Source organism: Notamacropus eugenii, chromosome 1 (genome assembly GCF_028372415.1).
Source record: "Notamacropus eugenii isolate mMacEug1 chromosome 1, mMacEug1.pri_v2, whole genome shotgun sequence".
NCBI lineage: Eukaryota > Metazoa > Chordata > Mammalia > Diprotodontia > Macropodidae > Notamacropus > Notamacropus eugenii.
Genome location: NC_092872.1, coordinates 286,041,567 through 286,055,360, shown reverse-complemented (window position 1 = coordinate 286,055,360; position 13,794 = coordinate 286,041,567). Strand labels below are relative to the sequence as shown.

At 37.4% G+C, this 13,794-nt stretch overlaps 1 long non-coding RNA gene across 1 annotated transcript; it reads left to right on the top strand.

Annotated features, from left to right (window-relative positions):
* The first annotated feature begins 8,616 nt into the window (after window positions 1-8,616).
* LOC140525244 (uncharacterized) lies at window positions 8,617-13,286 on the top strand. The gene is made up of 3 exons (XR_011973983.1): window positions 8,617-8,741; window positions 11,315-11,489; window positions 12,637-13,286. It is a non-coding gene; the product is annotated as an uncharacterized lncRNA (long non-coding RNA).
* The last annotated feature ends 508 nt before the right edge of the window (window positions 13,287-13,794 follow it).

Below are 13,794 nucleotides of genomic sequence, written 5' to 3'. Positions count from 1 at the left end.
TGGAGAAAATAACTCCTTAAAAGGAACAATTTGGGAAATGGAAAAGGAGATGAAAAAGTTAACTGAAGAAAGTAATCTATTAAAAATTAGAATTGGGCAAGTAGAAGCTAATGACCCTATGAGACATCAAGAATCAGTAAAAGAGAATCTAAAGAATGAAAAAAAGAGACAAAAATGTGAAATACCTCACTGAAGAACCAACTGATCTGGAAAATAAATCCAGGAGAGAAAAATCTAAGAATTATTGGTCTACCAGAAAGCCATAATGAAAAAAAAGAGCCTGGACAATATCTTCCAAGTAATCATCAAGGAAAACTGCCCAGAGGTTCTAGAACCAGAGGGCAAAATATCATCAAAAGAATCCACCGTTCATCTTCTGAAAGGGATCCCAAACTGAAAACATCAAGGAATAACATTACCAAATTCCAAAACTATCAAGTGAAGGAGAAAATACTACAGCCAGCCAGAAAGAAACAATTCAAATATGGAGGAGCTACAGTCAGGATCACACAGGACCTTGCAACTGCTCCATTAAAAGATTTGAGGAATTGGAATATGATATTTCTTGGTGCAAAGGAGCTAGGAATGCAAACAAGGATCAATTACCCAGCAAAACTGAACATAATATTTCAGGCAAGGAGATGGATATTCAATGAAATAAGGAATTTCCAGATCTTCCTGATGAAAAGGCCAGAACTCAATAAAAAATTTGGCTTTCAAACACAAGTCTCAAGAAAGGCATAAAAAGATAAACAGGATAAAAATTGTAATTTCATATGGGCAAACTGTTTACATCCCTATAAGGGAAGATGATACTTGTTAATTTTAGAATTGCATACTTCTTATGATTTTAAAAGGGATATACATAAGTAGAGAGAGTGGGTATAAATAAAATGATGTGATGATAAAAATGTGATTTAAGAGTGCAAAGGGATTGTAATGGGAAATTTGAAAAGGAGGAGGCAGAAAAAGGTAAATTGCATTACAGGAAGAGGCATAAAAACATATTACAATAGAGGGAAAGAGGGGAGGGAGATGAGCACTGTTTGAGATTTGCTCTCATCTGATTTGTTTCAAGGAGGGAACAACAAACTACATTAAATATAGAAATCTAACTAGCTCTATAGGCAGTAGTAGGGGAAAAGTGAAAGAAAAAGGAGGGAAAACTAAAAGGGAGGGAAGAAGTAGTAAGGAAAAAGGGGAATAAAAGGGAGGGGGGCTGAAAAAAGGGAGGGAAGACTGACGGAGGGGTTCATCAAAAATTAAAACTGTTGTGGAGGGGAAGAGAGAAGGGAGAACTAAAAGTATAAATGGGGGGAAGAGGATGGAGGGAAAGACAGATAATAATCATAACTGTGAATGTGAATGGGATGAACTTTCCCATAAAATGGAGGCAGATAGCAGAATGGATTAAACATCATAATTCAACAATATGTTGTTTACAAGAGACACATTTGAAACGGAGGATACATACAGGGTAAAGGTAAAAGGTTGGAGCAGAATATATTGTGTTTCAGTTGATGTAAAAAAAAAAAGCAGGGCTAGCAATCCTAATCTCAGGCAAAGCAAAAGCAGAAATAGATCTAATCAAAAGAGATGAGGAAGGAAACTATGTCCTTCTAAAAAACACCATAGATAATGAAGCAATATCATTACTAAATATATTTGCTCCAAATAGCATAGCATCCAAATTCTTAGAGGAGAAATTAAGGGAGTTACAGGAAGAAATAGAAAGCACAACTATACTAGTGGGGGACCTCAACCTCTCCCTTTCTGAACTTGATAAATCTAACCTCAAAACAAACAAGAAAGAAGTTAATGAGGTGAATAAAACTCCGGATAAGGTAGATATGCTATGTCTCTGGAGAAAACTGGATGGGAATAGAAAGGAATACTTTTTCTCAGCAGTACATGGAATATATATAAAAATTGACCATGTACTAGGGTCATAAAAACTTCACAGTCCAGTGCAGAAAGGCAGAGATATTCAATGCATCCTTCTCAGATCATAATGCAATAAAAATTATATGTAATAAAAAGTCATGGAAAGATAAACCAAAAATTAATTGGGAATTAAATAATCTAATCCTGAAGAATGAGTGGGTTAGACAACAACTCATAGTAACAACCAACAACTTCATTGAAGAGAATGACAATAATGAGACAACTTGCCAAAACTTATGGGTTGCTGCAAGAGCAGTTCTTAGAGGAAGTTTCATATCATTGAATGCCTAAATGAATAAAATAGAGAAAGAGGAGATCAATGAATTGGACATGCAGCTGAAAAAGCTACTAAAAGAACAAATTGAAAATTCCCAAGTAAATACCACATTAGAAATACTGAAAACCAAAGGAGAGATTAATACAATTGAAATTAAGAAAACTATTGAACTAATAAAGAAAACTAAGGGTTGGTTTTATGAAAAAAACAATAAAATTGATAAACCTTTGGTCAATATGATTAAAAAAAAGGAAGAAGAAAACCAAATTACCAATATGAAAAATGAAAAGGGTGAACTCACCCCCAATGAGGAGGAAATTAAAACAATTATTAGAAATTACCTTGCCCAATGGTATGTCCATATATTTGACAATCTAAATGACATGGACGAATGTTTTAAAAAATATAAATTGCTCAAATTAACAGAAAAGGAAGTTGAATAATTAAATAACCACATCTCAGAAAAAGAAATTGAACAAACCATTAGTGAACTCGCTAGGAAAAATCTCCTGTACCAGAGGGATTTACAAGTGAATTCTATCAAATGTTTAAAGAAAAATTCATTCCAATATTATATTGACTATTTGGAAAATCGGCAAAGAAGGAGTCTTGCCAAATTGTTCTTATGATACAAGTGTGTTCTGATACCTAAACCAGGAAGAGCCAAAACAGAAAAAGAAAATTAGAGACCAACTTCTCTAATGAATATAGATGCAAAAATTTTAAATAAGATATTAGTAAAAAGAATACAGCAACTTATCATGAGAATAATACATTATGTTCAGGTAGAATTTTATACTAGGAATGCACGGCTATTTCAGTATTAGGAAAACTATCAGCATTATTGATCATATCAACAACAAAACTAACAAAAGCCATATAATTATCTCAATAGATGAAGAAAAAGCTTTTGACAAAATACAACACCCATTCCTATTAAAAACACTGGAAAGCATATGAATAAATGGAACTTTCCATAAAACAAAAAGTAGTATCTACCTAAAATCATCAGCAAGCATTATATACAATGGGGATAACCTACATGCATTTCCAATAAGATCAGGGGTGAAACAAGGATGTCCATTATCACCATTGTTATTCAATATGGTAATAGAAATTTTAGCTTTATCAGTAAGAGAAGTAAAAGAAATTCAAGGAATTAGAATAGGCAAAGAAGAAACTAAGTTATCACTCTTTATCGATGACATGATGATATACTTAGAGAATCACAGAGAATCAAATAAAAAACTACTTGAAATAATGAACAACTTTGGCAAAATTGCAGGTTGCAAAATAAACCCACATAAATCATCTGTACTTCTATATATTACTAACAAAATCCACCAGCAAGAGATAGAAAGAGAAATTCCATTTAAAACTATGGTAGACACTATAAAATATCTGGGAGTCTACCTGTCAAAACAAACCCAGGGACTATATGAACACAATTGAAAAACACCTTTTGCACAAATAAAGTCAGATGTAAGTAAGTGGAAAACCATCAGCTGCTTGTGGGTAGATCCAGGTAATAAAATAAAAATGACAATTTTACCTAAATTAATTCACCTATTCAGTGCTATACCAAGCCACCTACCAGATAATTATTTCCTAGAGCTAGAAAAAGTAAGGCTCATCTGGAAGAACAACAGGTCCAGAATATCATCAAAACCACTTGCTACTGCCTAAGAAATAGAGGTAGACCAGTGGAATAGGTTAAGTATGCAAGACACTGTAGTCAATGAATTTAGCAATCTACTATTTGATAAACCCAAAGACCCAATTTCTGGGTTAAGAACTCATTGTTTGACAAAGATTGCTGGGGAAACTGGATAACAGTGTGGCAGAAACTGGGCATAGACCAATGCCTGACACTGTATACAAGAATGAAGTCCAAATGTATACATGGTATACAGGTATAGGTATAAAGGTATATATATATATATATATATATATATATATATATATATATATATATATATATATATATATATATGTATGTATGTACGTATGTATGTATGTATGTATAAAGACTGATATTGTAAACAAATTAGGGAAGCAAGGAATAGTGTATTTGTCAGATTTATGGAGAATGGAGAAAATTTTTGATCAAACAAGAGATAGAGAACATTATAAAGTGCAAAATGGATAATTTTGATTACATTAAACTGAAAAGTTTTTGCGCAACCAAACCAAATGCAACCAAGACTAGGAGGGAAGCAGAAAACTGGGAAAGAATTTTTGCAACTAGTGTCTATGACAAAGGCCTCATTTCTAAAATACATAGAGAACTGAGTCAAATGTACAAGAATACAAGTCATTCCCCAGTTAATAAATGTTCAAAGGACATGAATAGGTAGTTTTCAGAGGAAAAAATTAAAGCTATCTATTGTCATATGAAAAAATGCTCACTATTGATTAGAGAGATGCAAATCAAAACAACTCTGAGGTACCACATCACACCTATCAGATTGACTAACATGACAAAACAGGGAGATGATCAATGTTGGAGAAGATGTGAGAAAGTTGGAACATTAATTCATTGTTGGTGAGCTGATCCAACCATTTTGGAGAGCAATTTGAAACTATGCCCAAAGGGCTGAAAAAACGTCCATACCCTTTGACCCAGCAATATTGCTTCTAGGACTGAATCTCAAAGGGATCATAAAAATGGGAAGAGGTCCTACATGTACAAAAATATTTATAGCAGGTCTCTTTGTGGTGACCAAGAACTGAAAATAGAGGGAATGCCCATCAATTGTGGGATGGCTGAACAAGTTGTGCTATATGAATGTAATGGAATACTATTTTGCTATGAAACATGATAAAGAGGAATACTTCAGAGAGACCTGAAAGAACCTATATGAACTGATGCTGAATGAAAGGAGTAGAACCAGGAGAACTTTATATACAGGAACAACCACAGTGTGCAAGGAATTTTTCTGGTTGACTTAGTCCTTCATAGCAATGCAAGGACCTAAAAAATTCCCAGTGGACTCTTGAGACAAAATGCTTTCCACATCCAGAGAAAGAACTATGGAACTGGTTTGCAGAATGAAGCAGACCATTTTCTTTTGTGTTATATTTTGTTTTGTTGTATGGCTTCTCCCATTCATTTTAATTCTTCTATGCAACATGACTAATGTGATAATGTATTGAATAAGAATGTATGTGTGGAACCTATATAAGATTGCACACTGTCTCAGGGAGGGACAGGGTAGGGAGAGGAAAAAATCTAAGATATATGGAAGTGATTGGAGAAAACTGAAAATAAATAAACTAATTTTAAAAAAAGATTTGACCAGGGTCACTCCACTAGAAACTGTTGGAAACAGCACTTAAATTTCACTTCTCCAAACATAAATCTGGCGGTTCATTTTCGCGACCTGGGCCAATCTGTCCTGCCTTGTGCTTTTGTAAGAATCTCTCTCCCTTCCCTCTATTTCCAAAGCTCTTTCTTCTCATCATCCTCTTTCAAAAACCTTGGCTTCCTTGACTGCTCAACTCAATAAGCCTTGTCAAGCCAAAAAGCATTTATTAAACACCTTTTATGAGTAGACATTATCTAAATCCAGGGATGCAAAAAATGGTCAAAGATAGTCTGATCTCAAAGTGCTTCCATTCTAGGAGGGTGCGGCGGGGGGAACCTCAGGAGCTACTTTTCCCATTACACCTGTCCTAATTACCCAATTATTAGCTCTCTCTCTCTCTCTCTCTCTCTCTCTCTCTCTCTCTCTCTCTCTCTCTCTCTCTCTCTCTTAAACATATTACTTGCAGTAGACCTATTGGTATACATGTCATATTCCCTATTCAAATACAACTACTTTTGCTTTAAGGCCAACTAACATATGTGTTTGTAAAAATCGCTGCATTGCGCAAAATTGTATAATAATAACCACAGGAATTATAGGAAAAATGGGAACACAATAAAAAACTATGTCAATGGCACACGCAAATATAGGAACCTAGTAAAAAAAGAGCAGCACAAATTAACACATGCTAAATGGTTAAGAAATACACAAATAATCCAATAAATAGTGGTGATGTCCGTGGCCTTGGCCTGCTGTTCTGGCTCTCATAGGGCACAAGGCTGGCAAAGTTGATGGTTATGGGCAAGAAGGCAACTGGTGGGCCTCAGCTCTGGGAAGAAGAGGCTTGGAGACAGAAAGTTGGGGGAACTTGACTTAGGGCCACCCTCCTCCTTCTTCCACAGCTCCTACTGAATGAGAAAATATATAATGAAAATGGCCCTGTATGGCAGATAACTGAAGCTTGCTTATGGAAGTGAGAATGGGAAGGGTTGTAACTTAGGGGTTATTCAGAAGTAGTGTTATCTAACCTTGCAGGATAAAACCTGGTGAACTAAGAAAGCTGGTAGATATTTGTGGTGTGTGTGTGTGTGTGTGTGTGTGTGTGTGTGTGTGTGTGCACATGCGCATGTGTGTGAGTTTTGGAATAGGTTCAGTTAGGGTCAATTTTCTGTTTCTTGCTGATGAAATGACAGAAAAGTACATGAGAAATTCATGTTATACTCAGATTTTTATCTAATTTATCAGTTGCACTGGAACAAATTCACATTTTCAAAAGAAGTGGGTTTTTTTTAGTAGAAATGATTGTATAACCTCCTTATGAATTAGTATTACGATTTGAAAAGGATTTTGAATAAATCGAATAAAGTGTCCAAAAAAGTGAGTCTACCTGTGACCCAGAGATTCTATTGCTTATAGGAAAGTACACCAAGGAAGTCATTGACAAAAAGAAAATGTCCTCATATATCAAACATATACATATGTACATATACACACGTACTTATATATGTATATGTGTCTATATATCTTGTCTTTATTTTTCAATTGTATCTGATTCTCTGTGACCCAATGGAGTTTTCTTGGCAAAGATACTGGAGTGATTTGCTATTTTCTTCTCCAGCTCATTTTACAGATGAGAAAACAGAGGCAAACTGGGTAAAATGACTTGCCTAGGGTCACACAGCTATTGTCTCCAACTGGATTTGAACTCAGGTCTTCTTGACTCTAGGCCTGGTGCTCTATTCATTGCACCACCTGGTGCACTCTCCCCCCATCTATATTTCTATATGTATGTATTTTTGTGTATATGGATTCTTTCTTTTTTGATATGTTATTATATATATGATACATATAATATATAACACGACATGTTGCATATGCATATTGCACTGGCATATTTCCCATATCTGTATCTATCTACATCAGTGTTTTTTTCATAGTAAAGACATAAAACCATAGTTCATGTCCACCAATTTCCAAATGTACTTACCCAGATTAAAACATGTTTGGAAAAGTTTTAAGAAAATAAATACAAATGTGAGAAAACATCATTAACATTATTTTTTAAAGCTGAGTCAATATACAACCTGCTGGGAACCTTAAGTCTGAATGAGTAGACTTCATTGCTGTAATAGAGTCTTATTGTGCTGTAAGAAATGATAGTTCCAATGAGCAGAGAGAAGCCTTCAAAGACTTCCATTGATCTGATGCAGGATGCCATACGCAGAGCCAGAAAAACAGCAGCAACAACAGCCACAGAATATGATGAATGGTAGACATTTAGAAGTGACAAACAGAGCCCCAAGGAAGGGGGTCTGAGAAGGGACTTCCCTTCACACTTTTGCAAGGGTAGGGGAGTATCCAGGGGTCAGAAACATTATGTATTAGCACTTGCATCCATTTGGCTAATTTATTTACTTTTCTTAATTTTTTCCTTTTTTTTTTTTGGTTTAAAGGGATAGTTCTTAGGGAGAGGAAAGGGGAAGGAATATCGGAATATGGGGGAAATCCAGATGATGTAAAAGGAAATGATATGACTAACACACACACATATATGTATACACACACACACACACACACACACACATATATATATTGAAAGCAGCCTGTTTCATTTCTTTAGACTTTTCATCTCCAGTGCCTGGCATGTGGTAGGTGCTAAAAATATGCCTGTGAAACTGATTGACATAAGTTAGAAGATCTTCCTCCTCTGGCCTTTCCCTTGCATTATACCTCTCTGATGTGCTTTTCAAGCAAGATTGTGAGCCACAACTTTCTCTCTCTGTGTGTGTTTGTGTCTCACCTCCCCATTTCCATGGACTGTGTGCGTGCCATATTTTGCATGGACCAGGTCTCATTTGAACTCAATATCTTCCCCATTGGCCAGACCTAAGCTCTCTAGATATAGTAGACACTCAATAAATGTTGAATTGAATGTCTCTTCTCCCTAACTTCGATGTCTAGGTCTGCATCACCTTGTTGGAAGAGGATTCTAAGAATACTCACACATAGTGAATCCCTTTGTGACATCATCCAATATCAGCTTAGTTCTAGGTCGGTGAAGGCCATTTGTTTCTATCCTGATAGTGCTTATGTCACTGAAACTGTCAGCTGGGTACTCAGTCCTTGTGGCCAGGCTGGGGAAGACCTTTCCTGTGCTTAACAAGATCAAGATAAAGCTATGGTGATGAGATCCATGGCCTTCCATAGCTGTGGTAAGAGTTTGATTATGTCCAGACTGCTTTGAGAAGAAAAAAAGGCTCAGCATCCTTTTGGATGGAATTTGTGATTGACTCAGTATTCCAGTAGGCATGTCTGGTGGCTGATCATTGACTCCCTTCTTGGGCTTCTTGAGTCTCTCAACTCCTGTCTGAAAAATTCACAGTAACGTATTTATGTCCTTGGACATTGTAATCTACTGTTTTCCTGAACTTGTGCAATATTTCTCTAAAACATATTTTAATTTTTATGTGACTCTAGTGTTCATAAAATGTTCTTATACCCTCCAGCTCGGAGGATCGAGTTTGGTCTTCTCTATTTTCTAGTGAGCCTTTTTAAACTGGGGGTGGGGGGACCCATAAAAGTTACACCACAATATCTTAATTCAGTCTGTGGCTATTACTATCCCCATCCCTCCATTGCTTATGTTCCTCCCCTGCCCACCATGCTGCAAAGATTCTAATTCAGTGGAACTCAGGAAGGATCCTGACAAACGGGAAGTCCCTTACTCTGCTACTGATCAACGCTTAACACCTTTTCTTTTTTGTTACTTAATTGTTAATTTAAAAGTTATAACCTTAAAGGATGAAGGTCCAATGGGTCATCTTCCCTCAGCCAGCCAGTCTGTTTCTACTGATTTACCTCTTTTTTTGGCTATGCTATTAATTTTTCCACCTCATGGTTAGCCTGCCCTGAATACATGATCTTGTTAAGAAATACCGACAAAATATTTATTACTGGGGAAGTTATTTTTATCAGTAATTGCATCTTGGTTAAAAAAAACTTTTATTTTTTTGAAATAATTAAAAACATCATTTTGCTTTTGATCATTTGGGGATTCAAACATCTATTTAATCATGTGATGTTTTTTTATGATTTTTATTCTTGTGTTATAGCAATCGTATGGTAGGTTTTATCTCCTCTTTGTACTTGCAATAACATATTATTTGACCATGAATCACTTTAATGGATTGAAACATAAGCATGTGAATTGAAAAATAGATACATTAGTCAAATCAATAAATAAATATGAAAATATATTTCTACTATGAAAAACCATCTTGGCTACTGTGTCCTCCAACTTGGACAGAGAGAGCTGAAATATATGGCTGTAAAATATGGCTCACCATGTCAACTAGCCACTGCCTGCAGCCTAAAAGGAATTTTGAGCACTGAGTGAGTAGTATTTCATCAACAAAATCATAAAATAAAGACATTAAAATGAAGGGATGATTGAGTGCTGCAGGACGTTTCTAAAATCACCCTTCAGTCTGAGGCTGGAGTAGTTCAGCATTAGGAATTGCATACTCTTCATGACAATTTGCTTACAAATCACAGCAACCAGAATTAACGAGCCAGGCGGGTAAGCATACTGGCCTTGTTGCTAAACCAACTCCTAGTGACTTCTGTGGTCAAGCATGGAAGAAATCCATGACATAGCTTTAGTCCAGGAAACTGGAGGCCAGTCTGGCTGCTCTCTCTGGGGCAGGTGTCTTTGGTAATGAGATTTCCAAAGCTATTTCTCAATTTGTGACCTGACTTGTAGCGACTTCTGGTCACCAGCCAACTTTATGAGAGGAAATTTCTATTTGTCCTTATCAGTATGCCATGTCTAATAGCCTTCCATCTGGGTTGTTTCCTCCAGTAGAATGGGAGCTCCTTGAGAACAGGAATTTCTATTTGCTTGATCAGTGTTTAGCCCATAGTAAATGCTTAATGAATTCTTGCTTCAGTCATTCATTTTTTAAAGTGTCACTACCTGGTGTAATGCAGCATCTGCTTTTTTTGATCAGTTGTATAATGAAATACAAAATATGTGTATTCTATTAAGTAATGCCACATATAATACAACAATTTCTAGTCGCTTGACTCTCACAGAAACTATGGATGGAGGACAGAGTGTGGGGAATCCTTATTTACATTTACTTACACAAGAATATTCATTGTTTCTAGAAACACTGAGATTTAACTGCCAAATATGAGTTTGCTTTGAATTCAGTTTTCCTAGGTAATAGAAAATCATGATTGACCCTGGAGAGGAGTTGAAAAGATGCATTTGCCTCCCCTCTTTGCAGAGGTTGGGGATGATACGCAAGGGATATCATTCATATCAGAAGCAATTGATGTGTTGAGGTCAGGGATGGTGCCATTTTTGTCTTTGATTCCTCATTGGCACAATGCCTGGTTTCTTTTAGTAAATAAAATCTTGCTGTTTTCTTATTTGATGAGTATTCACAGCTCCTAATGCAGTTTCTTATGTATAGTAGGTATTAAAGAAATACTTATTGATTGGCCATGAAGGGGAGGGACATATTTGGAAAGAAAGATGATGTATAAAAAAGATAATAATGATAAGATTAATAAGAAAGAAGAAAGCTATGTCAAGGACCTGGTCCCCTCTCTTGAAATGTTGTCTTGGATTTTGGGGGGTCAAAGGGTTAATGGTTTTTAAAAAAAATAAAATAAAGATATCAATAAAAGAAGAGTACTCTATAAATTGCCTTTCATAGGGATCCAAAAGGTGTTCTGATTCATCCCCCAATACTGTACTATCCTCTTTGCCCACCAGAAATCATCGTTGCAGATTCTGAACAAAACAACCCTTATGGAGGTTCTAGCCTGGAGAAATCACTGGGGTTCTTGTTCTAGAACCTTGAGTCCCCCTGTAGGCCATCACCTAAGGGTTTGTGACAGAAACAGAACTCTTGACACTGCTTTTCAGGGTCCGTTGACTTCTGTGGGAGGTATTCATTTTTCAGCCTTTCTTATGATTCAGTTCACTGCCTTGTTTTCTCCGCTTCTCTGCACTCATTCAAATAGCCAGCCTGGGAGCCCAACAGGCAACATATTGGGACACTCCTAGGAGCTGGAACTGAGATGATCTGGAAAAGCATGAGATTAGTCAGATTGTACTCTGAATGTCTAGATTAGATCAGCACTTACTGGGAAATGTAGAGTAAGAGGCAAAACATTGGCTTTGGGCAGCATCTTTGGGGCTCAGTTTCCTCCTCTGTACAATGAGTGATTGGACTGAATGATTTCCCATATCTCTTCCAGACCTGAATCTGATCCCTAGAACTTTCCCTCTGCTTCCTAAGGTGTTTATTGAAGTATCCCACATGAATGTATAGGGATGCAGGAGTGGAATGGGATGGGATCAGGTGCCTTTAGAATAAGAGATTGCCTTTAGTAAACACCAAGTCTGAGCTGTGTTATCACTAGAGTCAAGGACTCCACAGCCCCTTCATCCCCCCACCTTGAAGTGCTAGCTAGGGTAGGTTGGGTAAAGAATGGATTAGAAGGGCCTTGGCCATATCCCTTTACCCTTGCTGGAGAATGTCTCTGTTAGAAGAAGCAGCTTGCCCTTTGTGATACTTCTTATATCTGTTCATCCCCAAATTTCCTCAACATCTCTCTGAAGAGTCCTCAGACCTGCTACATAACTTGTAGCTGTTTTGGGGAATTCCACTGAGCCATTCCCTGGGACCTAGCCATCTGTCTGAAAGGCCTATACCCATAGGCCATTTGGCCCCAAAGTCCAATCCTAGTCGGGATGCTGGCCTTCCCTGGCAGAGACTGTACTGGCAGGAACACATCTCTCCACACTACATGGTTGGAGGGAATTGGCCGGACACTCAGGGGCTGAAGAATTGGCCAACAAGCCTCAGTTCATTGTACCCAGGCCTAATTGCTTGTGGTTGCTACTCAGTCTGACCTATCTCTACAGAGCTGGCTCAATAAAAACTGCCCTCACTCGAGATCATCTATAGCTTGGTGGGGCTGGATATTTGACAGGTGTCCAGAAATGCTCTAGGTGTCCTTGGGGCCCAGCATGGAATGTTGCTCAGTAATCCACAGGTCTACCTTGACCTCTTTTTCTCTTTTGTATAGACCCCTTTGTCCATGGTCATGTCCTCAACAGTCAAGAAATTCTTGAATCCAGAATGTGTTAACACTGTCTTCAGGGCAAAGGATAAATAACCTACTCAAGAGGATTTTTCACCTGATGCCACTCAAAAAATGTTAGTGACTTATTTAGATTTCACTCCCCTAATAATAGGAGAGCTATTCTAAGGCCAGGATTCTTTTTAATTCTGATTCTGAAACTGTTGCGACCTTCATGGGACTAGTTTTTGCTTCATCATGAAGAAAGCTCATGAATCCAATTAAATAATTTTCAATGTATTAAAAACTGTTTATTTGCCCAAGACTGAACTGTTTCTCCAGAAACCTCAAGGTCATTCATTATACATGGCGCCATCTGAGCGGCCGCTCGGAGAGGAACCCCGGGCAGCAGCATGGGCTGTATTTCTTGTGTCCCCATCCTCATTCCCTGAGCGTGAAAACTTTATTGCTCATTATCTACTGGGCTGTGATGAAGTGACAGATGATTTATTGGGAGCCCCAAACTGTGTTTCAATGGTGAGCATTTTATCCTTCTGTATGGCAGCCCTGCCAACCTCTTCTAACTGCTGAGACAACAAATAAAGAAACTCAATGTTGGAGGGCCGGTGACGATCACTCATAAACGGCCACGTTCCCAGGCCCGCTCCAGTCCTAATTTGATTCAATTCCCTTTTGTTGCTTAAAAATTCAATTTGTTTAATTGAGCTGTTTGACAGTAAAGGCGGAATCCTGGGCATTTTAACCATTCACATTAAATTTCTCTCCACATCGTACTTTTATTAATGAGCTTCAGAGAAGGTTGCTTTAATTTAAACATGGTGACCTCACAGGCTTATAAAAAGATCTCTGGGCTTTCATTCTGAAGACAGAATTAAGGTGAATCAATGTGAGGCCAGGCAGAGGACAGTAGCTATTTCTGCGTCAGGCAGGGAGCACTGAGAAAGCCAATGTGGGCACTGACATTGGCTTATAACAGGCTCACATTCGCTTCTGCTTGGGGATAGGCACTGTGTGTATGCCCTCTCAGTTTTTCCTTTATTTTTCATCAATGACACGGGGCAGAAATGATCGCTTTACAAAGTCCCGCCTCAAAACAGTTAAAAAAGCAAATGTCTCTCTTCACCCATCGCCAATGCGAGGAGA